The sequence below is a fragment of the Geotrypetes seraphini genome, chromosome 1 (genome assembly GCF_902459505.1).
Source record: "Geotrypetes seraphini chromosome 1, aGeoSer1.1, whole genome shotgun sequence".
NCBI classification, from domain to species: domain Eukaryota; kingdom Metazoa; phylum Chordata; class Amphibia; order Gymnophiona; family Dermophiidae; genus Geotrypetes; species Geotrypetes seraphini.
In genome coordinates, this window is record NC_047084.1 from 410040587 (window position 1) to 410059291 (window position 18705).

Below are 18705 nucleotides of genomic sequence, written 5' to 3' on the forward strand. Positions count from 1 at the left end.
ATACTAGGGTTCAAAAAGGGACTGGATGACTTCCTGGAAGTGAATGGGATTGCAGGGTACAGATAGAGGTTACTTACAGGACATTAGGCAAATAGGGTACGAACATTTTAGGTTAGAAGCACTTACAGGCCATGGGCCTGGAGGGCCGCCACGGGAGCGGACTGCCGGGCATGATGGACCCCTGGTCTGACCTGGCAGGGGCAATGCTTATGTTCTTATGTTCCTCACATTCTGGAGATCAACTTACCCTTCTCCCTCTATTTCCTCCTTGACAAGCCCTGGAGCAGGATCTCTTTTATTGGGTTCTCTGACTACCAGTGTGACTGATGATGTGTGTACTCTTTCCACGTCCAACCCTATGGCCCAGGTTCAGGTTGCTTCACTCGTGGACATTTCTAATTTGGCTTTAGTGACTGATTTACAATCTTTTTCAGGAGTTAGACAAGATGTTTCTGTTACTGATATATGGTCTGTAGTGACACTGACTGAAACTAAATTGAAAACATCTGTGACCAACTAGCTGAATTTTCTAAACAGACTGCAGATAAAATAACAGATTTGGATACTAGGTGCATTATTTTCAAACTCAGCTGACTGAATTCCTTTGTGTGTTCTGCATGTGAATTTATATTTTATCTGTTGTATATGAATTATCTTTCCTGTTTTTAATGGAGTTCTTTTATTACTGTATTGAATTATTTTGTAAACCACTTTGTTCTTATTTGTAGCTTAAGCAGTATAGAGTTTTAATAAACATAAATATAGATTGACTGGTGTTGAAGCACAGATGACTCAAGTTGAGCCTCATATTTCTACCTTCCAGGAGGGTGATACATCTGCAATTAACGACGGTCTCATTTTACATTCAAAATTAGAAACATTGGAGAGCCAATATAGATCAAAGAATCTGCTATTTTTAAACTTTCCTATCTGTTATTTTGTTATCAGCAAAAATTTGGGGTTCCTTTTACTACACTGCAGTACAATTTGTAGTTACTATGGCTTAATGCTGGATGCTACCACACAGTAGTTGCGTTGTATTTAACATAGCAACTATTGAGGTTGTTTCCATCATTTGCTGTTACATGAAACATAGAAACATGATGGCAGAAGGCCAAATGGCCCATCCAGTCTGCCCATCTGCAGTAACCATTGTCTCTTCCTCTCTCTAAGAGATCCCATCGTCTCTTCCTAGAAAATTACATGGGGACCGTTTACCGAGGTAAACCACGGGTCACCGCAGTAAATCAGCAGGAATGGAGACATTTAGAAACATAGATAGAAACATAGAAAAAGACGGCAGATAAGGGCCGTGGCCTATCTAGTCTGCCCACCCCAATGACCCTCCCCTATTTAACTCTGTGCAGAGATCCCACGTGACGATCCCATTTCTTCTTAAAATCAGGCACGCTGCTTGCCTTGATCACCTGAAGTGGAAGTCTATTCCAGTGATCAACCACTCTTTCGGTGAAAAAGTATTTCCTGGTGTCGCCGTGCAACTTCCCCCCCCTGATTTTCCATGGATGTCCTCTTGTCGCCGTCGGACCTTTGAAAAAAAAGAAATCCTCTTCTACCTCGATACGGCCCGTGAGGTACTTGAACGTCTCGATCATATCTCCCTTCTCTCTGCGTTCCTCGAGTGAGTATAGCCGCAGTTCATCCAGCCATTCCTCGTACGGGAGATCCTTGAGTCCCGAGACCATCCGGGTGGCCATTCGCTGGACTGACTCAAGCCTCAGTACATCCTTGCGGTAATGAGGCCTCCAGAATTGCACGCAATATTCCAGATGGGGCCTCACCATGGATCTATACAACGGCATAATGACTTCAGGCTTACGGCTGACGAAACTCCTACGTATACATCCTATGATCTGCCTAGCCTTAGATGAAGCCCGCTCCACTTGATTGGCAGTCTTCATGTCTTCACTGATGATCACCCCTAAGCCCGTTCTGCAACAGTCCTTGCTAGGATCTCGCCATTTAGGGTGTAAGTCTCGCATGGATTTTGACTGCCGAGGTGCATGACTTTGCATTTCTTGGCATTGAAACTCAGTTGCCAGGTCCTTGACCATTGCTCCAATAGGAGTAGGTCGTGTTTCATATTGTTCGTTGTGCTCTTGCTTGTTATATTACATAGTTTGGCGTCATCGGCGAATAACGTTATTTTACCGCGAAGCCCCTCAGCCAAGTCCCTTATAAAGATATTGAAAAGGATCGGGCCTAAGACCGAGCCCTGTGGCACTCCGCTGATCACTGCCGTCGTTACGGAGGGGGTACCGTTCACCACCACTCTCTGAAGCCTACCACTAAGCCAGTCCCCAACCCATTTTGTCAGAGTGTCACCTAATCCTATAGAACTCATTTTGCACAACAACCTGCGGTGTGGGACATTATCAAATGCTTTGCTGAAGTCCAAATATACAATGTCCAAGGACTCTCCAACATCGAGCTTTCCCGTCACCTAGTCAAAGAAGCTGATCAAGTTGGATTGGCAGGATTTCCCCTTGGTAAATCCATGTTGACGGGGATCCCGTAGATTCTCCTCATCCAGGATCTTATCTAATTGGTGTTTGATTAGGGTTTCCATTAGTTTGCTCACTATAGATGTGAGACTCACTGGTCTGTAGTTCTCAGCCTCTGTCCTGCAACCTTTTTTGTGGAATGGAACGACGTTAGCCGTTTTCCAGTCCAACGGGACTCTACCTGTACTAAGGGAGAGATTGAAGAGTGCGGATAGTGGTTCCGCCAGGACGTCCCTTAACTCCCTGAGCACCCTGGGGTGTAGGTTGTCTGGCCCCATTGCTTTGTTAACCTTGAGTTTAGACAGCTCACAGTAGACACTGCTTGTTGTAAACTTGAAATTACTAAACGGGTCTCCTGAGCCATTCTTTTTCTGCAGCTGAGGGCCAGAACCCGGCGCCTTGCGAGTGAAGACCGAGCAGAAGTATTCGTTTAACAATTCAGCTTTTTCTGAGTCTGCTTCTACATAGTTCCCGTCTGGTTTCCTAAGGCGTAATATCCCGCTTGTGCTGTGGTTTCTGTCGCTAATATACCTGAAGAAGGATTTATCGCCCTTCTTGATGTTCTTTGCTAAAGTTTCCTCCATTCGGAATTTGGCCTCTCTAACCGCTGTTTTGACAGCTTTTGCCCTAGCCAAATAGACTTCTCTAGAGTCCTGAGATCCTGTATGTTTGTAGGAGATGAACGCTTTTTTCTTCTCTTTTATGAGGTCCGAGATCTCCGCAGAGAACCATTGTGGCTTATTGTTTCTGCGCCGTTTACTCACTGATTTTATATAGCGATTGGTCGCCTCCTGAATGATAGCTTTCAGAGTCGACCACGATTCCTCTACGTTATCTGTTCCTGCTCGGTTTTATAGTGCTTGATTGATGAAATCCCCCATACCCTCAAAGTTGGCGTTCTTGAAGCTAAGGACCCTGGTTAATGTGTTAGTTTTGGCGAAACCCTTCCTGAGTTTGACCCGGCAGAGGCAATGCTTATGTTCTTATGTTGTGGTCGCTGGAGGCCAACTTGTCGCCCACTGAGACCTCAGTGACACTTTCGCCATTGGTAAGCAATAGGTCCAGTATTGCCTGTTCCCTTGTTGGCTCCAATACCAGTTGCCTCAGTTTAGCTCCCTTCATAGAGTTCAATAGTCTCCTGCTGCTGCTGGATGCAGAGGAAAGTGTGTTCCAATCCACATCAGGCATATTGAAGTCTCCTAACAACACTGTATCCCCACGTAAGGTGATATTCTCTATGTCACCGATTAATTCTATATCTATGTCATCCTGTTGCCTTGGGGGTCTGTATACTATGCCAAGATACAGGCATTTGCAACTGGTTTACTGCAGGAATGGGGACAAGACCTTTCACCGCCCCGTGGGAGCGGTGAAAAGTCTTACTCCTGTGGTAAAAAAAATTGCGCCCGTGTCAGACTCGACATTTTCTCCCCAGCTCCTCTTATACCTATTTTACCTTCAGGAGCCAGCTATGCCACGATGAAGACAGAAGGAACCTAAAACCAAAGCCTGAGATCAATGTGATTTGAAGAATAAAATTACCAAACAACAAAAAGAAAAAAAATTAATTTATTTTATATTTTGTGATTAGAATATTTCAGATTTGAAATATGTATCCTGCTAGAGCTGGTATTAGACATAACTGGGGACCGCAAAGTCCAGGCTGTGCTTCTTTAGCTTCCAGCTGGCTTAGGGCTCTCTCTCTGACCAGGGGGCAGTTGCCCTAGTTGCACTCCCCTAACATTATTCTTGCCATGTGTGACTAAAGTATTATGTTAGCTTGATTTTTCTATGTAGCATTCTGTAGTAATTTGGTTTGTTGTTTTCACAATAGTGAAGGGGATATTTGTGAAAGGGAGGGGAGATGGGTTTTGTTGAACCTTGCTCTGTTTTATTTGTGTTTATAAAATGACAATTGTCAGAGGAGAAGCTTCTGCCCACACACACGTGACTGCAGGGCGGCACAGGCAGGCTTTGCCGGCATCAGTTTCTTTTCTAAAGTGCCGCAAATGTAAGGGGGAGAGAGGGAGATAGATTTGGCCGGAGGGAGGGAGGGAGGGAGGGAAGGGAACGCGCGCCTTCCCTCTCTTAAGTTTCTTTCCACTGCGAAGATAAGGGGGAGGGAGGGAGATTCTCGGGCCGCTGAAGGGCCCTGAGTTGGCGAGAGGGAAGGGTGGATGCTGCGGGGAGGGATGGTGAAGGGGAGGGCGGGAACGGGGATGGGGTGGTGAAGGGGATGGTGGTTCGGTGATGGGGACAGATTTTTTCCCCATGTCATTCTCTATCTCTTCCTCTCTCTAAGAGATCCCATGTGCCTATCCCAGGCTTTCTTGAATTCAGACACAGTCTCTGTCTTCACCACCTCGTCTGCGATACTTGTTCCACGCAACTAACACCCTTTCTGTAAAAATGTATTTCTTTAGATTATTCCTGAGCCTATCACCTCTTAACTTCATCCTATGCCTTCTCATTCCAGAGCTTCCTTTCAAATGAAAGAGACTCGACTCATGCACATTTATGCCATGTAGGTATTTAAACGTCTCTATCATATCCCTCTCTCCCGCCTTTCCTCTACAGTATACATATTGAAGTTAGCGATGAAGAACTTAGCACTTGCTATTTAGGTGGCAGTAAGTAGTTCTTTGCTAATTGGAAAGTGCAGAATAGCATGTGATATTTGCAGTGTGTTAAATACAAAATGCCTTCTATGCCCATTTTCATCTGAGGAGGGCAAATCGTTGCAGAGGAACAGCATAGAAGAGGCTGTGGGCAACACCAGATAATCACTGCCACACTGGTGACCCCTTTACATTTTAAAAAGTCAGAGAGGCTTTGGACCAGGGCGGGGAGAAGGGAAGGACATAAGAACATAAGAATAGCCTTACAGGGTCAGACCAATGGTCCATCAAGCCTAGTAGTCCGTTCTCACGGTGGTCAATCCAGGTCATTAGTACCTGGCCAAAACCCAAGGTGTAGCAATATTCCATGCTACCAATACAGGGCAAGCAGTGGCTTCCCCCATGTCTTTCTCAATAACAGATTATGGACTTTTCCTTCAGGAACTTGTCCAAACCTTTCTTAAAACCAGCTACGCTATTTGCTTTTACCACATCCTCTGGCACCGTGTTCCAGAGCTTAACTATTCTCTGAGTGAAAAAACATTTCCTCCGATTGGTTTTAAAAGTATTTCCCTGTAACTTCATCGAGTGTCCCCTAGTCTTTGTAATTTTTGACAGAGTGAAAAATTGATCCACTTGTACCCATTCTTTTCCATTCAGGATTTTGTAGACTTCAATCATATCTCCCCTCAGCTGTCTCTTTTCCAAGCTGAAGAGCCCTAACCTTTTTAGCCTTTCCTCATATGAGAGGAGTTCCATCCCCTTTACCATCTTGGTCGCTCTTCTTTGAACCTTTTCTAGTGCCACTATATCTTTCTTGAGATAAGGAGACCAGAATTGAATGCAATACTCCAGAAGACACCTACTAGACATGACTTAAGAAGGATCACATTACAAACCATAAAATTAAACTGCTTTGTCATCTTCTGATTACCCATCCCCCTTCTCCTTGTTTCTCCCTGTCACTTCTTCTGCCCCTCTCCCATCCCTACCTCTCCCTTGAGACTGTCATTGGAATGTTTTTCTTCTGATTTTGTAATGTTTTGCTTATAAATAACCCAAAGAAGAAGGCTCTGCCTTTGAAAGTTTAAGCATTGTATTGTTAATCCGATAAAAAAATGTATCACTTTATTTTCCTTTGTTTTATTTTATTTCTATCTGCTCCTTTTAAAGTGGACTAGAAGCTGTGATGGAAGAAGAGGAGTTGAATCTAGTGGCGATCATAGGCACTGTGGATCGGTTCATAGACAACGGCGCGAAAGACAAAGGCGCGCCTAGTCAATTGAGCGCAGCGCAGAGGCGGTAATTTAGGGCGGCGCGCACCTCCGCGCTGCGCTCAATTGTCTGGGCGCGCCTTTGTCCCGGCGCGCTTTTGACTTGACACCCTGTGGATCAATTTGGTAAGAGGGAATGGTGAATATGTTTACATTGGTGTGATATACAGGCCTCCTTCACAGATGGAAGAAGTGTTCTTTCTTTCTTTTTAATAATTTAAGAATAGCCTTATTGGATCAGACCAATGGTCCGTCAAGCCCAGTAGTCCGTTCTCACGGTAGCCAATCCAGATCACTAGTACCTGGCTAAAACCCAAAGAGTAGCAACATTCCAAGCTACAGATACAGGGCAAGCAAAGGCTTCCCCCATGTCTTAATAACAGACTATGGACTTTTCCTCCAGGAATTTGTACAAACCTTTCTTAAAACCAGTATGCTTTCCACTTTTACCACAACTTCTGGCAATGCATTCCAGAGCTTAACTATTCTCTGAGTGAAAAAATATTTATTCCTTTTGGTTTTAAAACTACAGTGGAACCTCGGTTTGCGAGTAACCCGGTTTGCGCATGTTTTGCAAGACGAGCAAAATACTCAGCAAACTTTTGACTCGCAAACCGAGCAAACTGCCCCGATAAATGAGCACTTATAGCCCAGGAAGCGCCACTTCGTGGGATTCCTCTTCCGTCTTCCGGCCAGCCTTTCACGTCGGGTGCCTTCCGCAGGTTGGAGGACCTCTGTCTATGCCTGCGCGGCCAGGTGCTGTCCCGCCTGCGCGTTGCGTGTAACACGCACAGCGTCAATCATTGGTGTTGTGCGTGTCGTGTATGTCATGCGGGTGGGGCGGTGCTTGGCTGCGTGGGCTCGGGTGGGGGCTCTCCAGCATGCGGGGGACATCCGACGTGGAGGGCTGGCCGGTGGATGGAGGAGGTATCCCTCTGAAGCGGTACTGCGGGGTTCTCCGGGGGCTGGCGTACATTAGAGGCATCCCCCCCTGAAGCGGCACTGTGGGGTTCTTCTTCGGATGATGGACGGAGGAAGCGGACGGAGGAGACGGTGCTGCAGCACCCGGCACCCGACAGGTACAGAGCCCAGGTTCTGGAATGAATCGTCGGTGTTGCCACTATTTTCTATGGGGAACTTTGCTTTGATAAACGAGCATTTTGGATTACAAGCATGCTCCTGGAACAGATTATGCTCGTAATCCAAGGTACCACTGTATTTTACTGCAGTTTCAAGTATCCCCTAGTCTTTGTAATTTTTGACAGAGTGAAAAATCATTCCACTTCTACCTGCTCTACCCCACTCAGGATTTTGTAGGCTTCAATCATATCTCCCCTCAGCTGTCTCTTTTCCAAGCTGAAGAGCCCTAACCATTTTAGTCTTTCCTCATACAAGAGTTCCATCCCCTTTACCATCTTGATTGCTCTTCTTTGAATCTTTACTAGAACCACTATATTTTTTTTGAGATAAGGAGATCAGAATTGAACGCAATAATCCAGATGAGGTCGCACCATGTAGCAATACAGGGGCATTATAATATTCTTAGTCTTGTTAACCATCCCTTTTTAAATAATTCCTAGCATCCTATTTGCTTTTTTGGCCGCCGCCGCACATTGGGTGGAAGATTTGATCGTATTGTCTACGATGATACCCAGATCCTTTTCTTGGGCGCTAATCCCCAAGGTGGACACTACCATCAGGTAACTGATTCAGGTTATTCTTTCCAATGTGCATCACTTTGCATTTGTCCACATTAAATTTCATCTGCCATTTGGACACCCAGTCTTCCAATTTCCTAAGATCCGCCTGCAATTTTTCATAGTCTGCATGCGTTCTAACGACTTTGAACAGTTTAGTGTCATCTGCAAATTTAATCACCTCTTAATCACCTCACTCGTTCCAATTTCCAGATCATTTATAAATAAATTAAATAGCACTGATCCAGTACAGACCCCTGCGGCACTCCACTGTTTACTCTCCTCCATTGAGAAAAATGACCATTTAACCCTACCCTCTGTTTTCTATCCGATAGCCAATTCCTAATCCACAACTGAACTTTGCCACCTATCCCATGACACTTTAATTTTCTCAGGAGCCTCTCAAGAGGAACTTTATCAAAAGCTTTCAGAAAATCTATGTCAGGGGTGTCCAACCTGTGGCCCCGTGAAGTATTTTGTGCGTCCCAGGTCGAGGGCGATGCAGTGTTTTCCTATGCTGCCCCCAGGTGTTTACCGTCTTGCTGGCTCCCTCCTCTGTCTTGCTGCAGCGTTTGCGCGGCCCCAGAAACATTTTTTTCGGCCAGTGCGGCCCAGGGAAGCCAAAAGGTTGGATACCCCTGTGCTAGATGTACTGTATTTACATTTTAGCAAAGCTTTTGACAGTGTTCCACACATATGTATAATAAATAAACTGAGTGCCTTCAGGATGGGCCCAAAAGTGATGGGCTGGGTCAGTAACTGGTTGAGTGGAAGATGACAGAGGATTGTGGTCAATGGAGATTGATCTGAGGAAAGGGACGTTACCGGTGGTGTGCCTCAAGGTTCTGTTCTTGGGCCTGTTCATTTAACATTTTTTAAGCGATATTGCTAATGCTAAGAAATGAAAGGTCATGCATTTTGGGCTGCAAAATCCCAAAGGAACGATACAGTTTAGGGCAGCGGTAGGTACTTGGATGGCCGCAGAAAAAATAGTTAATGTCTTATTAAAGAAATGACAACTTTGCAGGAAGTAAAACTCATTATAGTTTATAAATCTTTCCTTAATTGCTTCTGATAATTTCAGCTATACACAGAAACATTTTTTTTCGGCCAATGTGGCCCAGGGAAGCCAAAAGGTTGGACACTCCTGGACTCTAAATGAAAAACAAACTGAGAAATCATAATTTAGGCCAAATTTTCTAAGAACAAATGGAAAGATTTTTGTCTGTGCACATTCCTATAGTTTGGGGTTTTGTTTTTTGCGTTCTACCAATAGGAAGCTGAAGATGTTGGCGAGTCCAGTTGCTATAAAAAGGAGCCTATGAAGAATATATTTTTCATGACAGATTTCATGATTACCACTTTCAGCCAAGAAGTGGTCTACTTCAAATTCTCCTTTGCTTCTCTATGCCTTAACAAACGAAAAAAGAAAACTGTAGCCGAAACGTACAAGATGCCAAGGGCTCCTTTTACGAAGCCGCGGTAGCGGCTTTAACGCGCGTGACTTTTAATCATGCGCTAACCCCCGCGCTAGCTGAAAAACTACTGCCTGCTCAAAAGGAGGTGGTAGTGGCTAGCGGCCAGTTTAGTGCGAGCTATTATGCGCATTAAACCACTACCGAGGCTTCATAAAAGGAGCCCCGTCTTTAATCAAAGCAAAAATTGAAACACAATACGTAGAACAATAAACAGTTTGTATCCAAATGATGGTCCAATTGTGTGAGAAACCGGGACCCGACACCATCTGTGTTTCGAGAACACAATCCTTCTTCAGGGGTCCTAAAGCAGTGTTCTTCAACCTTTTTACACCTATGGACCAGCGGAAATAAAAGAATTATTTTGTGGACCAGCAAACTACTAAGACTGAAATTTTTTTAAAAAACATCTCCGCCCCATTCCCGCAAACCATCTGATCCCATCCGCACAAGCCTCAAATAGTTATGATTTTATATTGAACATATTTTATTAAAGTACTAGTTTTTTTAGCCCGTTACATTAACGGGTGCTAGTAAAGCCTCCTTCCTTCACATGTCCCCTATTTTTAGCCCCAGCTTCAAACCCATTTTTACCCACCCAGCCTCCTTCTTTTCCCTTTCAGTCCCAGCCCCCTATCCTCACCAGCAGCATTTCCCTCCCCACTCCACGTCCCCCTGCAGTAACAGCAAAAGCATACACTCCCCCTCCATTTCCCTGTGCAATAACATTTTCATCCCCCACCCCACTTCCCTGTGCAGCAGCACCTCTTCCCTACTCCCCATATTTTATATATTTCAATTTGACCATTAATCAATTTAAAGGATTTATTCACCGAGCAGTAGACAAACACTGAGTTATGCTCTTCATAAATATAGCTACATTTTCCCGATCTGGAGCGTGGGGATTAGAAAAGAAACGGAGGAGCTGAGCTAAAGGTACTCTCTCTCTACAGATCAGAAGATGGGGGCTTGAAGCTGTAGTTTTCCCAATTGGGGAGAGCTCTTCCGTCAAAGTTCATGTTTTAGTGCACAGCCGACTCCGCGACTCCTCTCTCAATCCCCCCCTGAGTCGGAAGTCTTCTCCGACACTGGTGCGGTTCGAGAGAGGAGCTGTGGCAGGCCGGATGCGAGGGGGTCACAGCACACCCGGCAACGTATTAGAGGTGGGTCTCACGTTTCCCCCGCCCGCCCGCCTCCCCCCTCGACTTAGCGCTCCTCAATTTGTCGATGGCAGGACTCTGTGATCGCTCCCTCCGCCGCCATCCGCGTCTTCTTGCGGCCAGACCCGCCTCGCCTTGAAGCCCTCCTCTTGGCAGCCGACGCTCCGTGAGTCCTGGTGACATAGTATGCGCGCATGCGCACTCTTGCCGGCACAGTGTGACAGATCAGGGATCAGGGAAGCACGGGCTAAGAGTGCGCATGCGCGCCTAGCGTTTTATTATATTAGATAAAAAGATCACCTCTCTCGGGCTCACAATATTTGGTCTCGGATAGATCATATTTTTGTTTCTTCAACATTGTTCCCTCTGTTGTCTCGACAGAGATTGATCCTCTGAGTATTTCCGACCATACACCGATCTGGGTTGATGTTCACCTGGACGTTACATGCCTTTTTGGCGCTTTCCGTTTTATCTTGCTCAAAATAAGGAATTTCAAACCTTTTTGCAGGATCATTGGGAAGACTATTCTGCTAATAATGCTACACATTTGGATGATCCTGTTTTATTTTGGGAAGCCACCAAGACGGTGATTCGGGGCCATATTATTTCTTTTCTGTGTTCTCACAATAAACGTATTCATAGAGGGATAGTTACCTTAGAGCGGGCCCTGTGGGCAGCTAAGAGGTCTTTCCACTTGGGCCCCTTGCGAGAAACGCGGGAACATTATCTGTCTACCCAAGAGGATCTCAATTCTCTCATTCATACTCGTTCTCAGAAATGCTTACCATAGGCATCGCTTTCATCGTTGTGGAAACAAGCCGGGACTCCTTATGGCACGATTGGTAACAGTTGAGACCTGTAGGAAACCGATTTTGTCTCTTTGGACTCCAGCCAGGGGCAGGGTGACCCGTACGTCAGAAGTCTCTGCGGTCCTCTATGATTTTTTTCAGCAATTATATGACGCCCCTGCGTCCTAGATCCTCGGCAAGTCACTTAATCCCCCAGTGCCCCAGGTACATTAGATTGAGTTGAGCCCGCAGAGACAGATAGGGAAAAATGCTTGAGTAACTGAATAATTTGTAATCTGCATAGAATTGTAGGATATGCGGAATATAATTAAATAAATAAAATTTCAGTTGATAAGTTCTGCTGAAAATTTGGGGATCACCTGGTCAAAGGGAGATAACCAGTTAGGAGCCTTGCTAACCAATTATCTCCTGATGAATACTGGTTTGCAATTTTTTTTAAGGTACACTAATGAACCAAATATACACTGTTACACATCCCTTACTGGAGTACGAGGGGCCACTGAGAAGTTCTCAGCCCAACCAACAAAATTGGGGCAGTCTCCATTGAGGGCTATACACTTAACACATACAACGTGTCCATTATATCCTATGGACGTGTTGCCACGCATTAGCATTTAGTGTGCACTAAGATGCACTAGCATGCCTTAGTAAAAGGACCCCTTAGTCCAGTGATTTTTCACTTTTTTTGTTCTGTCGGAAAAATATGGATCAAAAAAAGTGAAAAATCGCTATACTAAGTGTATAGCGCTCAATAGAGACTTCCCCAACTTTGTTGGTTGAGCTGAGAACTTCTCAGTGGCCCCTCATATGTACTTATTTATGACTAGAGATCCAGTATATGAATTGCTGCCATGTGCCACATATCCAAACCTTTCTAACTTTTACAAAGGGTATAAGTAGTGTGATAACTCAAGAACAAAAATGCCCAAATGATAAAACTGACTGGGTGAAGAGAAGGTTTGACCTCTTCACTGGTCTGGTCTTCAGGATAACTACCATAAATAGGCAAGTGAGAGATTTGCATACAGTGGATTTCCAATGCATGCAAATCTTTGTCTAGCATATTGTTATAATGAAAACTAAACCAGTTCTGTGTGCCTCCAGGACAGGGCTGTGACACAGGGGAGCCACTGTGCTAGAGCGTTCCTGTTTGTTGGTCAGTTGAAGCTGGGTTACTAGAGTGCGCTGCCAGAAAAAGAATGTTTTTTTGGATCTGTATCCATTGCAGATCTCGATTCATAGCCTGAACCAGATTGGCAGGAAGGTGGACATAAAGAGGGGAAAAAAATTGTAGAGCTCTGAATAAAGGACCTATGACTGCTCAGCCTCTGACCTGTCCTTCATGTTTAAGGAACTGAAATAGATTGACACAAAACCTGATTGTGTGGGCCACAGGGTCTGGATGAAGCTCTAAATCAGTGGTAAGAAAAATGCCTGAGGACTGGTGTTTCAGTCTCAGTACTCTGTATTGATTTTTTTATGCACTGCATATACCCTGATGCCAAATGAAATGCATGGTGATTGTACATGAAAAAAAAATGATATCAAATATTTTGTAGAGAATAGCTCAATTAGATCAGAAGAATCTTTGGGGAACATTAGAATAGATGCAAATTCAGTGTATATATGTTTCCTCATTGTACACAGCTTGCTGATACACTATGATCACGACTTATGAACCCTAACTGCTTCTTTGGAGGGCTTGAATTGATCAACCATGAAGTGCCCACAAGGCACTGGAGGGTATAGTGTCCTAACATGAATTAAAAGGGAGTTGTGCAGCAAAATGGCTCAAATAGAGGGCTTTACAAATCATTCTAAAGGTGCTGCAAGGTTATTTTCCTGTACAAATGTTTCTATTAACATTCCTAAAGATACAAGAATCCAGCTTTTTGGTGAGAAGCTTCAAAATATCTGACAAACCAGATTAATTAAGCATTTGCACATAGTGCTTTCAATAGCAAATGGTAGAGCTAAGAAAAACCCTCTTTATGGGTTTGATTTGCTGTACATCCAATCTTCAGCTTAAGGTTTCCTTCTCATCCTCATAGCAGGCAGACTGTATCTAGATCTTAAAAAGATGCATCTCCATGTGCCTTTTAGCTTTTGGTTGGTGGACAAAGAAAAGATCAATGTGATGCATCTCTCTCTCCCTTTTCTGCAAATCAGGCTGTTCTATCTTAGAAGTACAGTGAAGACAACAGCATATGCTTGGGGAACCTCATTTGCCCTACACAGCTTGCTTTTCCATTCTGATCCTATTTTCTTTACTCCTAGCCTCCTCTGCTTGGCTTTTTGTTCCTCTGAGATGACTCAGACAAATGTCCTGGCTTTAATTCTGCTCCTATTTCCTCCTTCTCATTGTCTTCACGCTACCATCTTCTCCTTCCTTGCTCCTCTGTTGCTGCCTTTGTCTATGTGTGCGTGCGTGTGATATTTTTCTCCCACGTTGTTGTGGTTGTTAAAAAGGCTTTGTGCACCCCCTTGTGGAAGAGAATGCCCTCCTCCTCTTTCTCTCTCCCTCCCTCTGGTTGCTCATTATTCAAAGAGAGACACAGAGTGAGTGAGAGAAAGACACACACACACACACACACATACATACGATCTCTCAGGTCATCTGCAGCTGCAGCAGCCAGTGAAGGAGAGGAAAGCAGGAGGGAAGGCAATCCTCCATTGCTGAGACCTGGCAGAGACCACAAACAGCTCCAGTAAAACTCCACCAGGGCAAGAGTGAGATCAAGAGCGACAGCAGAAAGGGAGAGAGAGAGAGAGAAAAAAAAGGATCAGCCTCAGCAGAAGCTCGTGGCCACGTCCCAGACGCTGTGTAAGTTCTTCAAATTAAAAACTCGCTGCTTGATATTTTTGAAAGCAATGAATTCATTCATTTAAGCCCAGGAAGACTTTGCTGATAAGGTTAGAGGGGAGAAGGATCTGGGATGGAGTCTCACTGAGGAGCAGAAGAAGGCGCACGAGAGAGAGGAGATGGTTATGGTGCTGCTGCTGCTGGTGGTAGTGGTGGTGGTGGGAGGAGGAGCTGCTTCATATGTATTTTTTTCAAAAAATATATATAAGGGAGAGGAAATGCAAGATACTGAGCTAGCACAACTGAACCTTTAGAACAAGTGGGCAGTGTGCGTGTATGTAAGGAGAAGATAGCTGTGCTCTCATTTGGGGAAAAGAAGGAAGAAAAAAAAAATCTCACTTCTTTTGCTCACGCGCTGTCTGTCTTTTTCATAGGAAGGCAGAGGGGAGGAAGGAACCCGCAGCAGCTCTCTTGCTTCTCCCTCTCCCTCTGTGTGGCTTTTATCTCGCTGTCCTCTATGTGCAAGCTGTCTCGGCTTGGTTTCTGCCCAGACTCCAAAACACAAAGCTCCTCCACAAACACTCTCCAGGCTTTTGTTTGCTGCAGTAACCTTGTTTTCCTCTCAGTGTGGCTGCTAAACCTGCTTTAATCTCCAGGAAAACTGCCTGGAGAATATTTAAACCTTTCAAAAAGTTTATTTTATGAAATCTGGAATTGGAAGGACCTCCAAGTTGGGGTTTTCCACGGCTTTTTTTTTTGGTGCTGTTTCATGAAGCTGCTTGCATATGTAAGAGGAAGTGACTACAGCAGCTTTGCAGAGAGCTGTGATCTGAGTCAGGTAAGCCATGTCATGTAGTAGCTCCACCAGAAAATGGAGGAGAGCAGACTTCCAGTAGACAAAGCTGAGCTGGGGAATGCTTCTAAAACATGGATGCTCTTCATTTTGCAGGTTTTCTGGCATAGGCTGGTCATTTTAAAGATTTTTTTAACTACTCTTGAACATTATTTTGGTTGCACTTCATGATGACTTTGGCTTAGAAGCAAACTAGAGGGTCTTTTGTCAGAGTTTCTCAGATTTTTCTCCTTAAGGTTAAGCACATGAGAGAACATGAACCTCCATTTTGAAACAATTTTTAGACTCTTCCTTTGGTTGAACATCATAGATTTTCACATGTCATTATAGTAGAAAGATAAAGAAAACAGTTTTTGTAGAAGGCTATCTAAAGCAGAATGATCAAGTGCTGCCAAGGAACATCATGACATTTAGCAGATTAGGCTGAAGGAAAAATGGTGACATACTAATATTGGGCAAAAATAATAATTTTTAATGAGGGTCTGGATGAGCACCTGAGTTGGTTAATTTGATTATATATTTGTAAAAACAAGTCAGTTTTTCTAACCTGGTAGTCTTAAGGTATCTATGGGCCAACTGGTACTGGAGAGGTCCTGAGATCCAGGATTTGGATCCTCCTTGATACTTTATATATAAACTTGAATTTTTCTTCTTCCCATATCTCAAAGTTGTAGTAGATAGATTTTTCTTTTATAAAGAGCTAAGAACTATTTGATTGTAATAGTGGTCTACTTCATTGGCGAGTGGGATTATTTTTACTTCTCTTAGAACCCAGCCACAGGGTTTAAGCTAAACTCACCAGAGTGTGCCCTTACTCTCAACCTTCTGTCATTGCTATGAGGATGTGATGTTTTGGTGGTGGTTTAGAGATGGTTAAACACTATCCTTAAACACTTTAAGTATGGTGTATCCCATGGTTCTTCTTCAAAAAAGTTGCAACGATTCTGTAGGTTGATATAGAAAAAGTATATTATCCTGCAAAAGCTTTGCAGAAGGTTCACCAAAAAACATTTGCAAGCTTATTTCATTCCAGCTTATATATGATGATTCTTATGATGTTAAGATTGCATCAGTTAAGTTGGGATTTGATGCAGGTACACCTTTGTGTGCAGATGCTACCAGATGTATCAGAGAATTGGTGGTACAGCATTCTTGATAGAAATGAAATAGAAAGCCTATCACAAATTCAGTTGTCTCATGAAGCTGCTTTCATATATGCATATGTTATATCATCAAGGATAATGGTACTAGTCACAAGTTTTTAAAAATATAAATCATGATATTTTCAATTGAGTACCTGGTGTGGCAGTATTTAGTTGCATTTTTTAATCTTTTATTTCTGCCTGTGTGGTTATGTCATAGTTTGCATTGTATACCATTCTGGTTCTCCCTAGTTTGGTTGAGATGATGGTTTATATATATATAATATGATTTTTCATTTTCAGTGTAATACTAGCTTCATTACGATGTGTGGCCAGCTATTGTGGAGCTGAATCCTCTTAAAACTCATTGTGCAGCAAAATTGCACAGTGCTAATCATTCTACATAACTTTATTTTCAGGTAGTAATTTATCATCTGAATTTGTAAGAGAATACTTTCAGATATAGTTATGGAGAACAAGTCCAGAGAAACCAACATTATTTATACAATAGAGTAGACAAATGGAGGAGTAACCTTGTGGTCAGCAGCACTGGGTCGACCACCAGGGAAGCCAAGTTCAAATACCACTGATGTTCTTTTGATCTTGGGAAGGTAGCTTAATTCTCCATTAGCTCAGTTACAAAATTAGATTGCTAGCTCTTCAAGGACAAGACAATACCTAGTGTACCTGAATGTAACTGACTGTGAGTTACTATTGGAGGAAAAAGAAAGAACAAAAGCACTAGTGATGAGGAGGATGTTTGCTGAGGCAGAATTTGGTGGTTCCAGCTACCACATGTTCAACACTGCCTCTTTGTTTTGTTTTGTAGATGCAGGTCACATTATGGAATGTAGAAAACTCTAGAGACAAAGAATATATTGTAGATTGGAGCCCTTTATTCCCTTTATTTTCCAGAGAAGGTCAGCTGATCTCTGTATTACTGTTCAAAAAACCTGCCTATACATTAATGTTCTAGAGATGCCTCTGAGATGTTTTTGCTTTGTGATCTACTGATATATTGTGGTAGCTCTATTGTTTCGAGAATTATGTTGCTTAAAAAAACTCTTGTGTCCATGGATGCATTTAGTAGCCTGAAGATATGCCTTATCCTGGTTTGTGCTGAAATGACAATTGTGCAGTGTGCCTTCTTGATTGTATATTTGATTTCTTGCTAGTAAATTTCAACCCCCTTTATCAAGCCGCATTAGTTGGGTTTTTTTTTTTAATCGCCAGCCACTGCAGTAAAAACTCTGACGCTTCATAGGCATTCTATGAGCATCAGAGCTTTTACCGCAGCTGCTTGCGATAAAAAGCCCTAATGTGGCTTGATAAAAGGGGGCCTTCATTTCTTCTTGATGTTTCTTCCTGTTGAACATAGCTAAAACAATTCCTAAATTTAAATGTTTGGAAGGCTTTTCCAGATACATGGATGACCCTATAAAGGTCTTGTCCTTATGCATTTTTCACATTACATTATCTAAAAAATATCATTCAAAATGTATTAAAATAAATATTTGTTTCTCTGATCTACATACATAAATCTGTATTTTCAGCGTGCAAAAACAAAATTATAGAAATACAGAATATGTAATTAAGAAAAAGAACCCAAAACGCTTTGACTATATGTGTTTTCACATTGATGGAAACCCCCTCATAATGGGGTCCTTTTACCAAGGTGTGCTAGCCATTTTAGTGCACGCTAAACACTAATGCGTCAATAGGATATAATGGACGCATTAGCGTTTAGCACATGCTAAAATGGCTAGCGTACCTTAGTAAAAGGACCCCTATATTAATAAGCCAGTTAAGATAAGTGTCTACGAACTTCACACAATGGAATGATGCAGTTTTTGCCTATTCGGCTTGGCAGAATAGCTCAAACTCATTCAGTTTGGCCGGGGATTGTCTATGCAGTCTTTGAGTCTTGCCACAGATTTTCTGTTGGCTTCAGAGCTGAGCTTTGACTAGGCCTCTTGAGGACATTCAGGGTTCTTCTTGCTGAGCCACTTTAGTGTTGCTTTTGCTTTGTGCATATCTTCATTGTCCAGCTAAAAGATGAATCTTCTTCCTATTCCTAGGCCTATAGTAGGTTTTCCTCCAGGTTCTGGTTTCTCTCCTTCTTCATTAGCCTCCCTATTTCTGCTGTTACAAAGCATTTCCATAATACAGTAGTGCCACTACCATGCTTTACTGTATAGATGGTCTTAGGGTGATATGCTGTGTTTGTTTTGCATCATTCATATCAGTTAGCTGTGAAACCACTTTAGCCTCATCAGACCACAAAACCTTCTCCTACTGTCTTGCAGCAATCCCTAAGCTTTTCTTTGAAACCACTATGAAATACGTTACACA

The 18705-nt window shown here is 43.3% G+C and overlaps 1 protein-coding gene across 2 annotated transcripts in view; it reads left to right on the top strand.

The window, feature by feature from the left end:
• Nucleotides 1-14139: 14139 nt before the first annotated feature.
• ZNF462 (zinc finger protein 462) overlaps nucleotides 14140-18705 on the top strand; it is a 475139-nt gene continuing 470573 nt past the window's right edge. Inside the window, exon 1 of one of the 2 annotated variants that reach the window (XM_033918568.1) lies at nucleotides 14140-14379. The gene's annotated coding sequence lies outside the window, so the exon portion shown is untranslated. Of the gene's footprint in view, nucleotides 14380-15121; nucleotides 15197-18705 lie in introns of those variants that run through there. The other variant, XM_033918594.1, reaches the window with a different exon arrangement.